This window comes from Harpia harpyja, chromosome 5 (genome assembly GCF_026419915.1).
Source record: "Harpia harpyja isolate bHarHar1 chromosome 5, bHarHar1 primary haplotype, whole genome shotgun sequence".
In the NCBI taxonomy this organism is placed as follows: domain Eukaryota; kingdom Metazoa; phylum Chordata; class Aves; order Accipitriformes; family Accipitridae; genus Harpia; species Harpia harpyja.
In genome coordinates, this window is record NC_068944.1 from 24,881,678 (window position 1) to 24,894,370 (window position 12,693).

A 12,693-nucleotide genomic window follows, 5' to 3' on the forward strand; every position below is an offset into this window, starting at 1 on the left:
TACCTGCTTTCCCATACATGTAGCATCTCACAGTTCTTGTGCTCGGCAGAGACTTTTTCCGAAAAACCAAACGTCCTGCTATTTCTCCCACAAAGAAGGGGCCAGCAATGAAAGCTGCTGCTGGTCTTCACCTTCCCTGCGCAGCCTATTCACAGGCACAACAGCACTGGGGATCTGAGCTTTCCCAGAGAAGTAGCATCTCACCGTTCTCGTGCTCGGCAGAGCCTTGTTCCGAAATACAAAACGTCCGGCCATTTCTCCCACAAGGAAAGGTCCAGCCCTGAAAGCTGCTGCTGGTCTTCACCTTCCCTGGGCAGCCTATTCACAGGCACAACAGCACTGGGGATACCTGCTTTCCCACAGATGTAGCATCTCACCGTTCTCGTGCTCTGCAGAGCCTTTTTCTGAAAAACCAAACGTCCGGCCATTTCTCCCACAAGGAAAGGTCCAGCCCTGAAAGCTGCTGCTGGTCTTCACCTTCCCTGTGCAGCCTATTCACAGGCACAACAGCACTGGGGATCTGTGCTTTCCCAGAAATGTAGCATGTAACCGTTCTCGTGCTCGGCAGAGCCTTTTTCCGAAATACTAAACGTCCTGCTATTTCTCCCACAAAGAAGGGGCCAGACCTGTAAGCTGCTGCTGGTCTTCACCTTCCCTGTGCAGCCTATTCACAGGCACAACAGCACTGGGGATACCTGCTTTCCCACAGATGTAGCATCTCACCGGTCTCGTGCTCGGCAGAGCCTCTTTCCGAAATACCAAACGTCCGGCTATTTCTCCCACAAGGAAGGGGCCAGCAATGAAAGCTGCTGCTAGACGTCACCTTCCCTGTGCAGCCTATTCACAGGCACAACAGCACTGGGGATACCTGCTTTCCCATACATGTAGCATCTCACAGTTCTTGTGCTCGGCAGAGACTTTTTTCAAAATACCAAACGTCTGGCTAATTCTCCAACAAGGAAGGGGCCAGCCCTGAAAGCTGCTGCTGGTCTTCACCTTCCCTGGGCAGCCTATTCACAGGCACAACAGCACTGGGGATACCTGCTTTCCCACAGATGTAGCATCTCACCGGTCTCGTGCTCTGCAGAGCCTTTTTCTGAAATACCAAACGTCCGGCCATTTCACCCACAAAGAAGGGGCCAGCAATGAAAGATGCTGCTGGTCGTCACCTTCCCTGTGCAGCCTATTCACAGGCACAACAGCACTGGGGATACCTGCTTTCCCATACATGTAGCATCTCACCGTTCTCGTGCTCAGCAGAGCCTTTTTCCGAAAAACCAAACGTCCGGCTATTTCTCCCACAAAGAAGGGGCCAGCAATGAAAGCTGCTGCTGGTCGTCACCTTCCCTGTGCAGCCTATTCACAGGCACAACAGCACTGGGGATACCTGCTTTCCCACAGATGTAGCATCTCAACGTTCTCGTGCTCGGCAGAGCCTTTTTCCGAAATACCAAACGTCCGGCTATTTCTCACACAAAGAGGGGGGCAGAAATAAAAGCTGCTGCTGGTCTTCACCTTTCCTGTGCAGCCTATTCACAGGCACAACAGCACTGGGAATACCTGCTTTCCCACAGATGTAGCATCTCACTGTTCTTGTGCTCGGCAGAGCCTTTTTCCGAAAAACCAAACGTCCGGCTATTTCTCCCACAAGGAAGGGGCCAGACCTGTAAGCTGCTGCTGGTCTTCACCTTCCCTGAGCAGCCTATTCACACGCACGACAGCACTGGGGATTTGAGCTTTCCCAGAGAAGTAACTTCACATCGTTGCCTTGCTCGGCAGAGCCTTTTTCCGAAATACAAAACGTCCTGCTATTTCTCCCACAAGGAAGGGGCCAGCCCTGTAAGCTGCTGCTGGTCTTCACCTTCCCTGTGCAGCCTATTCACAGCCACGACAGCACTGGGGATCTGTGCTTTCCCAGAGAAGCAGCACCTCACCATTGTCGTGCTCGGCAGAGCCTTTTTCCGAAATACCAAACGTTCAGCCATTTCTCCCACAAGGAAAGGTCCAGCCCTGAAAGATGCTGCTGGTCTTCACCTTCCCTGTGCAGCCTTTTCACAGGCACAGCAGCACTGGGGATCTGTGCTTTCCCAGAGAAGCAGCATCTCACCGTTCTCGTGCTCGGCAGAGCCTCTTTCCGAAATACCAAACGTCCGGCTATTTCTCCCACAAGGAAGGGGCCAGCAATGAAGCTGCTGCTAGACGTCACCTTCCCTGTGCAGCCTATTCACAGGCACAACAGCACTGGGATACCTGCTTTCCCATACATGTAGCATCTCACAGTTCTTGTGCTCGGCAGAGACTTTTTTCAAAATACCAAACGTCTGGCTAATTCTCCAACAAGGAAGGGGCCAGCCCTGAAAGCTGCTGCTGGTCTTCACCTTCCCTGTGCAGCCTATTCACAGGCACAACAGCACTGGGGATACCTGCTTTCCCACAGATGTAGCATCTCACCGTTCTCGTGCTCGGCAGAGCCTTTTTCTCCGAAAAACCAAACGTCCGGCCCATTCCACCCATAAGGAAAGGTCCAGCCCTGAAAGCTGCTGCTGATCTTCACCTTCCCTGTGCATACTATTCACAGGCACAACAGCACTGGGGATACCTGCTTTCCCACAGATGTAGCATCTCACCGGTCTCGTGCTCGGCAGAGCCTCTTTCCGAAATACCAAACGTCCGGCTATTTCTCCCACAAGGAAGGGGCCAGCAATGAAGCTGCTGCTAGACGTCACCTTCCTGTGCAGCCTATTCACAGGCACAACAGCACTGGGGATACCTGCTTTCCCACAGATGTAGCATCTCACCGGTCTCGTGCTCGGCAGAGCCTTTTTCCGAAATACCAAACGTCCGGCTATTTCTCCCACAAGGAAGGGCCAGCCCTGAAAGCTGCTGCTGGTCTTCACCTTCCCTGTGCAGCCTATTCACAGGCACAACAGCACTGGGGATACCTGCTTTCCCACAGATGTAGCATCTCACCGTTCTCGTGCTCGGCAGAGCCTTTTCCGAAAAACCAAACGTCCGGACCATTTCACCCACAAGGAAAGGTCCAGCCCTGAAAGCTGCTGCTGGTCTTCACCTTCCCTGTGCAGCCTATTCACAGGCACAACAGCACTGGGGATACCTGCTTTCCCACAGATGTAGCATCTCACCGGTCTCGTGCTCGGCAGAGCCTCTTTCCGAAATACCAAACGTCCGGCTATTTCTCCACAAGGAAGGGGCCAGCAATGAAAGCTGCTGCTAGACGTCACCTTCCCTGTGCAGCCTATTCACAGGCACAACAGCACTGGGGATACCTGCTTTCCCATACATGTAGCATCTCACAGTTCTTGTGCTCGGCAGAGACTTTTTTCAAAATACCAAACGTCTGGCTAATTCTCCCACAAAGAAGGGGCCAGCCCTGAAAGCTGCTGCTGGTCTTCACCTTCCCTGGCAGCCTATTCACAGGCACAACAGCACTGGGGATACCTGCTTTCCCACAGATGTAGCATCTCACCGGTCTCGTGCTCTGCAGAGCCTTTTTCTGAAATACCAAACGTCCGGCCATTTCACCACAAAGAAGGGGCCAGCAATGAAAGATGCTGCTGGTCGTCACCTTCCCTGTGCAGCCTATTCACAGGCACAACAGCACTGGGGATACCTGCTTTCCCATACATGTAGCATCTCACCGTTCTCGTGCTCGGCAGAGCCTTTTTTCGAAAAACCAAACGTCCGGCTATTTCTCCCACAAAGAAGGGGCCAGCAATGAAAGCTGCTGCTGGTCGTCACCTTCCCTGTGCAGCCTATTCACAGGCACAACAGCACTGGGGATACCTGCTTTCCCACAGATGTAGCATCTCAACGTTCTCGTGCTCGGCAGAGCCTTTTTCCGAAATACCAAACGTCCGGCTATTTCTCACACAAAGAGGGGGGCAGAAATAAAAGCTGCTGCTGGTCTTCACCTTTCCTGTGCAGCCTATTCACAGGCACAACAGCACTGGGAATACCTGCTTTCCCACAGATGTAGCATCTCACTGTTCTTGTGCTCGGCAGAGCCTTTTTCCGAAAAACCAAACGTCCGGCTATTTCTCCCACAAGGAAGGGGCCAGACCTGTAAGCTGCTGCTGGTCTTCACCTTCCCTGAGCAGCCTATTCACACGCACGACAGCACTGGGGATTTGAGCTTTCCCAGAGAAGTAACTTCACATCGTTGCCTTGCTCGGCAGAGCCTTTTTCCGAAATACAAAACGTCCGGCTATTTCTCCCACAAGGAAGGGGCCAGCCCTGAAAGCTGCTGCTGGTCTTCACCTTCCCTGTGCAGCCTATTCACAGGCACGACAGCACTGGGGATACCTGCTTTCCCACAGATGTAGCATCTCACCGTTCTCGTGCTCGGCAGAGCCTTTTTCCGAAAAACCAAACGTCCGGCCATTCCACCCATAAGGAAAGGTCCAGCCCTGAAAGCTGCTGCTGATCTTCACCTTCCCTGTGCATACTATTCACAGGCACAACAGCACTGGGGATACCTGCTTTCCCACAGATGTAGCATCTCACCGGTCTCGTGCTCGGCAGAGCCTCTTTCCGAAATACCAAACGTCCGGCTATTTCTCCCACAAGGAAGGGGCCAGCAATGAAAGCTGCTGCTAGACGTCACCTTCCCTGTGCAGCCTATTCACAGGCACAACAGCACTGGGGATACCTGCTTTCCCACAGATGTAGCATCTCACCGGTCTCGTGCTCGGCAGAGCCTTTTTCCGAAATACCAAACGTCCGGCTATTTCTCCCACAAGGAAGGGGCCAGCCCTGAAAGCTGCTGCTGGTCTTCACCTTCCCTGTGCAGCCTATTCACAGGCACAACAGCACTGGGGATACCTACTTTCCCACAGATGTAGCATCTCACCGTTCTCGTGCTCGGCAGAGCCTTTTTCCGAAAAACCAAACGTCCGGCCATTTCACCCACAAGGAAAGGTCCAGCCCTGAAAGCTGCTGCTGGTCTTCACCTTCCCTGTGCAGCCTATTCACAGGCACAACAGCACTGGGGATACCTGCAATCCCACAGATGTAGCATCTCACAGTTCTTGTGCTCGGCAGAGACTTTTTTCAAAATACCAAACGTCTGGCTAATTCTCCAACAAGGAAGGGGCCAGCCCTGAAAGCTGCTGCTGGTCTTCACCTTCCCTGCGCAGCCTATTCACAGGCACAACAGCACTGGGGATACCTGCTTTCCCACAGATGTAGCATCTCACCGGTCTCGTGCTCGGCAGAGCCTTTTTCTGAAATAACAAACGTCCGGCCATTTCACCCACAAAGAAGGGGCCAGCAATGAAAGATGCTGCTGGTCGTCACCTTCCCTGTGCAGCCTATTCACAGGCACAACAGCACTGGGGATACCTGCTTTCCCATACATGTAGCATCTCACCGTTCTCGTGCTCGGCAGAGACTTTTTCCGAAAAACCAAACGTCCGGCTATTTCTCCCACAAAGAAGGGGCCAGCAATGAAAGCTGCTGCTGGTCTTCACCTTCCCTGTGCAGCCTATTCACAGGCACAACAGCACTGGGAATACCTGCTTTCCCACAGATGTAGCATCTCAACGTTCTCGTGCTCGGCAGAGCCTTTTTCCGAAATACCAAACGTCCGGCTATTTCTCACACAAAGATGGGGGCAGAAATAAAAGCTGCTGCTGGTCTTCACCTTTCCTGTGCAGCCTATTCACAGGCACAACAGCACTGGGAATACCTGCTTTCCCACAGATGTAGCATCTCACTGTTCTTGTGCTCGGCAGAGCCTTTTTCCGAAAAACCAAACGTCCGGCTATTTCTCCCACAAGGAAGGGGCCAGACCTGTAAGCTGCTGCTGGTCTTCACCTTCCCTGAGCAGCCTATTCACACGCACGACAGCACTGGGGATTTGAGCTTTCCCAGAGAAGTAACTTCACACCGTTGCCTTGCTCGGCAGAGCCTTTTTCCGAAATACAAAACGTCCGGCTATTTCTCCCACAAGGAAGGGGCCAGCCCTGTAAGCTGCTGCTGGTCTTCACCTTCCCTGTGCAGCCTATTCACAGGCACAGCAGCACTGGGGATTTGTGCTTTCCCAGAGAAGCAGCATCTCACTGTTCTTGTGCTCGGCAGAGCCTTTTTCCGAAAAACCAAACGTCCGGCTATTTCTCCAACAAGGAAGGGTCCAGCAATGAAAGCTGCTGCTGGTCTTCACCTTCCCTGTGCAGCCTATTCACAGGCACGACAGCACTGGGGATCTGTGCTTTCCCAGAGAAGCAGCACCTCACCATTGTCGTGCTCGGCAGAGCCTTTTTCCGAAATACCAAACGTTCAGCCATTTCTCCCACAAGGAAAGGTCCAGCCCTGAAAGATGCTGCTGGTCTTCACCTTCCCTGTGCAGCCTTTTCACAGGCACAGCAGCACTGGGGATCTGTGCTTTCCCAGAGAAGCAGCATCTCACCGGTCTCGTGCTCGGCAGAGCCTCTTTCCGAAATACCAAACGTCCGGCTATTTCTCCCACAAGGAAGGGGCCAGCAATGAAAGCTGCTGCTAGACGTCACCTTCCCTGTGCAGCCTATTCACAGGCACAACAGCACTGGGGATACCTGCTTTCCCATACATGTAGCATCTCACAGTTCTTGTGCTCGGCAGAGACTTTTTTCAAAATACCAAACGTCTGGCTAATTCTCCAACAAGGAAGGGGCCAGCCCTGAAAGCTGCTGCTGGTCTTCACCTTCCCTGTGCAGCCTATTCACAGGCACGACAGCTCTGCGGATACCTGCTTTCTTAGAAATGTAACATCTCACCATTCTCGTGCTCGGCAGAGCCTCTTTCCGAAATACCAAACGTCCGGCCATTTCTCCCACAAGGAAAGGTCCAGCCCTGAAAGCTGCTGCTGGTCTTCACCTTCCCTGTGCATACTATTCACAGGCACAACAGCACTGGGGATACCTGCTTTCCCACAGATGTAGCATCTCACCGGTCTCGTGCTCGGCAGAGCCTCTTTCCGAAAAACCAAACGTCCGGCCATTTCATCCACAAGGAAAGGTCCAGCCCTGAAAGCTGCTGCTGGTCTTCACCTTCCCTGTGCATACTATTCACAGGCACAACAGCACTGGGGATACCTGCTTGCCCACAGATGTAGCATCTCACCGGTCTCGTGCTCGGCAGAGCCTCTTTCCGAAATACCAAACGTCCGGCCATTTCTCCCACAAGGAAAGGTCCAGCCCTGAAAGCTGCTGCTGGTCTTCACCTTCCCTGCGCAGCCTATTCACAGGCACAACAGCACTGGGGATACCTGCTTTCCCAGAGAAGTAGCATCTCACCGTTCTCGTGCTCGGCAGAGCCTTTTTCCGAAATACCAAATGTCCGGCCATTTCTCCCAGAAGGAAAGGTCCAGCCCTGAAAGCTGCTGCTGGTCTTCACCTTCCCTGTGCAGCCTATTCACAGGCACAGCAGCACTGGGCATACCTGCTTTCCCAGAGAAGCAGCACCTCACCGTTCTCGTGCTCGGCAGATTCTTTTTCCGAAAAACCAAACGTCCGGCCATTTCACCGACAAGGAAGGGGCCAGCCCTGAAAGCTGCTGCTGGTCTTCATCTTCCCTGTGCAGCCTATTCACAGGCACGACAGCTCTGGGGATACCTGCTTTCTTAGAAATGTAACATCTCACCGTTCTCGTGCTCGGCAGAGCCTTTTTCCGAAAAACCAAACGTCCTGCTATTTCTCCCACAAAGAAGGGGCCAGCAATGAAAGCTGCTGCTGGTCTTCACCTTCCCTGCGCAGCCTATTCACAGGCACAACAGCACTGGGGATACCTGCTTTCCCACAGATGTAGCATCTCACCGGTATCGTGCTCGGCAGAGCCTTTTTCCGAAATACTAAACGTCCGGCTATTTCTCCCACAAGGAAGGGGCCAGCAATGAAAGCTGCTGCTAGACGTCACCTTCCCTGTGCAGCCTATTCACAGGCACAACAGCACTGGGGATACCTGCTTTCCCACAGATGTAGCATCCACCGTTCTCGTGCTCTGCAGAGCCTTTTTCTGAAAAACCAAACGTCCGGCCATTTCTCCCAGAAGGAAAGGTCCAGCCCTGAAAGCTGCTGCTGGTCTTCACCTTCCCTGTGCAGGTTATTCACAGGCACAACAGCACTGGGGATACCTGCTTTCCCACAGATGTAGCATCTCACCGTTCTCGTGCTCGGCAGAGCCTCTTTCCGAAATACCAAACGTCCGGCCATTTCTCCCACAAAGAAGGGGCCAGCAATGAAAGCTGCTGCTGGTCTTCACCTTCCCTGTGCAGCCTATTCACAGGCACAACAGCACTGGGGATAACTGCTTTCCCACAGATGTAGCATCTCAACGTTCTCGTGCTCGGCAGAGCCTTTTTCCGAAATACCAAACGTCCGGCTATTTCTCCGAAAAGGAAGGGGCCAGACCTGTAAGCTGCTGCTGGTCTTCACCTTCCCTGTGCAGCCTATTCACAGGCACGACAGCACTGGGGATCTGTGCTTTCCCAGAGAAGCAGCACCTCACCGTTCTCGTCCTCGGCACCGCCTTTTTCCGAAATACCAAATGTCCGGCCATTTCACCCACAAGGAAAGGTCCAGCTCTGAAAGCTGCTGCTGGTCTTCACCTTCCCTGTGCAGCCTATTCACAGGCACGACAGCTCTGGGGATACCTGCTTTCCCAGAAATGTAATATCTCACCGATCTCATGCTCGGCAGAGCCTTTTTCCGAAATACCAAACATACCGCTATTTCTCCCACAAAAAAGGGGCCAGCCCTGAAATCTGCTGCTGGTCTTCACCTTCCCTGTGCAGCCTATTCACAGGCACAACAGCACTGGGGATACCTGCTTTCCCACACATGTAGCATCTCACCATTCTCGTGCTCGGCAGAGCCTTTTTCCGAAATACCAAACGTCCGGCCATTTCTCCCACAAGGAAAGGTCCAGCCCTGAAAGCTGCTGCTGGTCTTCACCTTCCCTGTGCATACTATTCACAGGCACAACAGCACTGGGGATACCTGCTTTCCCACAGATGTAGTATCTCACCGGTCTCGTGCTCGGCAGAGCCTTTTTCCGAAATGCCAAACGTCGAGCTATTTCTCCCACAAGGAAGGGGCCAGACCTGTAAGCTGCTGCTGGTCTTCACCTTCCCTGTGCAGCCTATTCACAGGCACAGCAGCACTGGGGATTTGTGCTTTCCCAGAGAAGCAGCATCTCACTGTTGTTGTGCTCGGCAGAGCCTCTTTCCGAAATACCAAACGTCCGGCTATTTCTCCCACAAGGAAGGGGCCAGCAATGAAAGCTGCTGCTAGACGTCACCTTCCCTGTGCAGCCTATTCACAGGCACAACAGCACTGGGGATACCTGCTTTCCCATACATGTAGCATCTCACAGTTCTTGTGCTCGGCAGAGACTTTTTTCAAAATACCAAACGTCTGGCTAATTCTCCAACAAGGAAGGGGCCAGCCCTGAAAGCTGCTGCTGGTCTTCACCTTCCCTGTGCAGCCTATTCACAGGCACGACAGCTCTGCGGATACCTGCTTTCTTAGAAATGTAACATCTCACCATTCTCGTGCTCGGCAGAGCCTCTTTCCGAAATACCAAACGTCCGGCCATTTCTCCCACAAGGAAAGGTCCAGCCCTGAAAGCTGCTGCTGGTCTTCACCTTCCCTGTGCATACTATTCACAGGCACAACAGCACTGGGGATACCTGCTTTCCCACAGATGTAGCATCTCACCGTTCTCGTGCTCGGCAGAGCCTCTTTCCGAAATACCAAACGTCCGGCCATTTCTCCCACAAGGAAAGGTCCAGCCCTGAAAGCTGCTGCTGGTCTTCACCTTCCCTGCGCAGCCTATTCACAGGCACAACAGCACTGGGGATACCTGCTTTCCCAGAGAAGTAGCATCTCACCGTTCTCGTGCTCGGCAGAGCCTTTTTCCGAAATACCAAACGTCCGGCCATTTCTCCCAGAAGGAAAGGTCCAGCCCTGAAAGCTGCTGCTGGTCTTCACCTTCCCTGTGCAGCCTATTCACAGGCACAGCAGCACTGGGCATACCTGCTTTCCCAGAGAAGCAGCACCTCACCGTTCTCGTGCTCGGCAGATTCTTTTTCCGAAAAACCAAACGTCCGGCTATTTCTCCAACAAGGAAGGGGCCAGCCCTGAAAGCTGCTGCTAGACGTCACCTTCCCTGTGCAGCCTATTCACAGGCACAACAGCACTGGGGATACCTGCTTTCCCATACATGTAGCATCTCACAGTTCTCGTGCTCGGCAGAGCCTTTTTCCGAAATACCAAACGTCCGGCTATTTCTCCGAAAAGGAAGGGGCCAGACCTGTAAGCTGCTGCTGGTCTTCACCTTCCCTGTGCAGCCTATTCACAGGCACGACAGCACTGGGGATCTGTGCTTTCCCAGAGAAGCAGCACCTCACCGTTCTCGTCCTCGGCACCGCCTTTTTCCGAAATACCAAACATACCGCTATTTCTCCCACAAAAAAGGGGCCAGCCCTGAAATCTGCTGCTGGTCTTCACCTTCCCTGTGCAGCCTATTCACAGGCACAACAGCACTGGGGATACCTGCTTTCCCACACATGTAGCATCTCACCATTCTCGTGCTCGGCAGAGCCTTTTTCCGAAATACCAAACGTCCGGCCATTTCTCCCACAAGGAAAGGTCCAGCCCTGAAAGCTGCTGCTGGTCTTCACCTTCCCTGTGCATACTATTCACAGGCACAACAGCACTGGGGATACCTGCTTTCCCACAGATGTAGTATCTCACCGGTCTCGTGCTCGGCAGAGCCTTTTTCCGAAATGCCAAACGTCGAGCTATTTCTCCCACAAGGAAGGGGCCAGACCTGTAAGCTGCTGCTGGTCTTCACCTTCCCTGTGCAGCCTATTCACAGGCACAGCAGCACTGGGGATTTGTGCTTTCCCAGAGAAGCAGCATCTCACTGTTGTTGTGCTCGGCAGAGCCTCTTTCCGAAATACCAAACGTCCGGCTATTTCTCCCACAAGGAAGGGGCCAGCAATGAAAGCTGCTGCTAGACGTCACCTTCCCTGTGCAGCCTATTCACAGGCACAACAGCACTGGGGATACCTGCTTTCCAATACATGTAGCATCTCACAGTTCTTGTGCTCGGCAGAGACTTTTTTCAAAATACCAAACGTCTGGCTAATTCTCCAACAAGGAAGGGGCCAGCCCTGAAAGCTGCTGCTGGTCTTCACCTTCCCTGTGCAGCCTATTCACAGGCACGACAGCTCTGGGGATACCTGCTTTCTTAGAAATGTAACATCTCACCGTTCTCGTGCTCGGCAGAGCCTTTTTCCGAAAAACCAAACGTCCTGCTATTTCTCCCACAAAGAAGGGGCCAGCAATGAAAGCTGCTGCTGGTCTTCACCTTCCCTGCGCAGCCTATTCACAGGCACAGCAGCACTGGGGATCTGTGCTTTCCCAGAGAAGCAGCACCTCACCGTTCTCGTCCTCGGCAGAGCCTTTTTCCGAAAAACCAAACGTCTGGCCATTTCTCCCACAAGGAAAGGTGCAAGCACTGAAAGCTGCTGCTGGTCTTCACCTTCCCTGGGCAGCCTATTCACAGGCACAACAGCACTGGGGATACCTGCTTTCCCACAGATGTAGCATCTCACCGGTATCGTGCTCGGCAGAGCCTTTTTCCGAAATACTAAACGTCCGGCTATTTCTCCCACAAGGAAGGGGCCAGCAATGAAAGCTGCTGCTAGACGTCACCTTCCCTGTGCAGCCTATTCACAGGCACAACAGCACTGGGGATACCTGCTTTCCCATACATGTAGCATCTCACAGTTCTTGTGCTCGGCAGAGACTTTTTTCAAAATACCAAACGTCTGGCTAATTCTCCAACAAGTAAGGGGCCAGCCCTGAAAGCTGCTGCTGGTCTTCACCTTCCCTGTGCAGCCTATTCACAGGCACAGCAGCACTGGGGATACCTGCTTTCCCAGAGAAGTAGCATCTCACCGTTCTCGTCCTCGGCAGAGCCTTTTTCCGAAATACCAAACGTCCGGCCATTTCTCCCACAAGGAAAGGTCCAGCCCTGAAATCTGCTGCTGGTCTTCACCTTCCCTGTGCAGCCTATTCACAGGCACAACAGCACTGGGGATACCTGCTTTCCCACAGATGTAGCATCCACCGTTCTCGTGCTCTGCAGAGCCTTTTTCTGAAAAACCAAACGTCCGGCCATTTCTCCCAGAAGGAAAGGTCCAGCCCTGAAAGCTGCTGCTGGTCTTCACCTTCCCTGTGCAGGTTATTCACAGGCACAACAGCACTGGGGATACCTGCTTTCCCACAGATGTAGCATCTCACCGTTCTCGTGCTCGGCAGAGCCTCTTTCCGAAATACCAAACGTCCGGCCATTTCTCCCACAAAGAAGGGGCCAGCAATGAAAGCTGCTGCTGGTCTTCACCTTCCCTGTGCAGCCTATTCACAGGCACAACAGCACTGGGGATAACTGCTTTCCCACAGATGTAGCATCTCAACGTTCTCGTGCTCGGCAGAGCCTTTTTCCGAAATACCAAACGTCCGGCTATTTCTCCGAAAAGGAAGGGGCCAGACCTGTAAGCTGCTGCTGGTCTTCACCTTCCCTGTGCAGCCTATTCACAGGCACGACAGCACTGGGGATCTGTGCTTTCCCAGAGAAGCAGCACCTCACCGTTCTCGTCCTCGGCACCGCCTTTTTCCGAAATACCAA